General features: G+C 41.7%; 1 non-coding gene across 1 annotated transcript in view; it reads right to left on the bottom strand.

The window, feature by feature from the left end:
• Positions 1 to 1867, bottom strand: part of LOC112079115 (uncharacterized) — a 9997-nt gene extending 8130 nt beyond the window's left edge. Inside the window, exons 1-2 of the transcript XR_011479068.1 lie at positions 1343 to 1867; positions 744 to 928 (exon numbers count right to left, since the gene is read on the bottom strand). This is a non-coding gene — a transcript (uncharacterized protein). The remainder of the gene's footprint in view (positions 1 to 743; positions 929 to 1342) is intronic.
• Between the last annotated feature and the right edge of the window lie 817 nt (positions 1868 to 2684).

The raw sequence follows: 2684 nt of genomic DNA, 5'->3' as shown, positions 1-2684 counted from the left end.
TTCGAGTTTTCATTTTTGCCATGGAAAAAATATTGCAATACTGGTATCGTCACAGCCCTACTTTCTTAGTATCCAAACAGCCTAGTCTGCATCCCAAACAGCACCTTTTACCCTATATAGTTCACTACTTTTGACCCGAATAGGGTGCCATTTGAGATGCAAACATAATGTCTTGCAAGGGGGAGGATGTGGTCACAGGTTTCCCTTGGCAGATCCCTCAGAACCCTTTTCAATAATGTGGTTAATGCTAGAAAACGATCTATTGTTGCAGCACTGCTAAGGCTTCCGCTAAGACAGATCACAAGATTACACATTTATATTCTACTTTCCACAGGATTTCACACACCCTGCTGGCATCCTGTTATTTAAGAAAGTCCTCCCTTTCTTGAGAGAGAGCGAGAGATCTAGCCACTGCCTCCCAGACACCTCAGTAGTAGATAGTGACTGATATAGTTGATCAGGGCAGCAGGTAGCCTAGTGGTTAGAGCGTTCGGCCAGTTGCTAGATCGAATCCCTGAGCTGACAAGGTAAAAATATGTCATTCTGCCCCTGAAAAAGGCAGTTAACCCACTGTTCCTAGGCCGTCATCTTAAATAAGAATTTGTTCTTAACTGACTTGCCTAGTTAAATAAAGGTTCAAAAATAAAAAATTCATCAGACAGTAGTCAGATCCATAGCGATAATATCTTAACATAATCCAACCCTAAATATGGACAATAGGGTGTGTTATAATCATGCCTTACCATTGAAAAAGCTCTTGGCACGCAGGTAGCTGACACAAAGCCTGAGGATGGTCAGTTTGTCCAGCTTGGAGATGACATCCTGGGGGTAAGGAAGCAGACTGGCCAGCCTGTCCAACTCCCCATTCAGGCGTTCCCGGTGCCTCTTGGAAGGGTTTGATTTGGCGCCTTCTGGAGGTGGCTGCACACTACGAGGAGGAGAATGTTTGCCATCAATGTCTCATATGATGATATTCCTCGGTCTTGTTATGTAGCCTAAATGGTAGATACTGTATGTTTACGAAAGTGTTAATGAATGCAACTCATGGAGTCCACAGAAAGAAATATCATAAAGAAGTATCATTGTCCGAGGTTGAAACATGCTTCTTTCTGTACCTCATTCAGACCTCATACAAATCAGACTAGGGAGTCTGTCAGTCAACCCTATTCATGAAGTATAACAACAGTACTACAATTGAACTGTCACTCACAAGGCATCCTAATTTGTACACTGATGTGGCATACTAAACATGCACTAGACTAGTAGTGACATAATTTGTCTACAACCCTAACTACTGCTATGCTGTTGTACGGCGATCAGTTATACTATATCGTGACTGTACCTTCTCTGGGGCTTTTTCCTCTTGCGACTTGCATACATGTTGGTGCTATTTATTCCCAATGTGTACTATGGAATGCCAAGGCACTAGAAAGACAGCTAGCTAGCTGACGGGACAGGGTACGCAATCAAATCCCTGCTTCTTAGGCTAGCTAAATAACACGTATCATGTTAGCTAGCTGACAATCAAACCAAAACATGGTCGATTATCAGTAAGATGCATTTTCAAGCATGCTACAAAACGATATAGCCAGTTAAATGCATACCTGCATTATTAAGCAAAAGGCAAGAAATGTTTGCTACATATATTAACAACCTAATTTACTAGAGAAAGCGGACAAGTTCGAAGAAGAAAAGGATGATCAATTGCCAACACTGAACCGTCAATGCCGTGCGAGCTTCCTTGCTAAACGCGGATGGACCATAAATCAAATCGGAATATATTCGCCGAACATTAGCCACACGAGCATTTCATGGCTACAAACCGTACAACACTGCAGAATTGATATTTGTGGTCATTTCTTTCACACCCCCTTCAGCTCCGCCCACCGGGTACGCACACGCTTATCCCAGCCAATCGCAAAGTGACTACCATTGTGTTGTTTACACCCTTCAGTCTCGGTCTAGACGAATGGATGGGACGTCTTAAAAACCAATTGAAAGTTCATTACTGTAGCTACTGCAATTGTAGAACACATGAATAATTCAAGTAATTTAATATATTGTATTATATGAGGTCCGTGTTGAGCAATTGGTAGAGCATGGTGTTTGCAACGCCAGGGTTGTGGGTTCGAGTCCCATGCACTCACTACTGTAAATTTCTTTGCATAAGAGCGTCTGCTAAATTATGTAAATGTATGTATCCTTATATCAACTCTTAGATTTTTAAAACAGCCTTCTGTATTTTGGGTCAGCAAAGCAAAATAGGTCATAGTTTGTGAATGTACTGCAGACTGACACCTCACCAGTTAAATGAAGAGCGTTATCAGGAAGAAGTGTGTATACAGAAGCAGTTTTGGTGGAGGGTGATGATCTCTATTCAGGGTAAATGACTTGGGAATTACTGTATTCAAGTTACTTGTTATTTCAGGCTCTGATAGCAAGCTCTTTATCTCCTAATCTGCCACTTACTTGGAATGCCGTTTACATTTTCCATTTGCTTTGATAAAAAGGGATTAGGGATTTTTCCATCTCAGATTCATCAAAAAGTGATGTGTGCCTCCCGAAAGGTCAACATTTGGAATGTAAACGCATTCCAAGCCTGACAGGATGGACAGCCATGAACAGTTTTTCTGGCACGGAGAAATATACGTTGGACTCCACAATTTGACAGGATTAGATCAGAC

Source organism: Salvelinus sp. IW2-2015, unplaced genomic scaffold, assembly GCF_002910315.2.
Source record: "Salvelinus sp. IW2-2015 unplaced genomic scaffold, ASM291031v2 Un_scaffold6948, whole genome shotgun sequence".
Lineage (NCBI taxonomy): Eukaryota > Metazoa > Chordata > Actinopteri > Salmoniformes > Salmonidae > Salvelinus > Salvelinus sp. IW2-2015.
The sequence above is the reverse complement of the archived record's forward strand: the minus strand, read 5'-3'. Positions and strand labels throughout refer to the sequence as shown.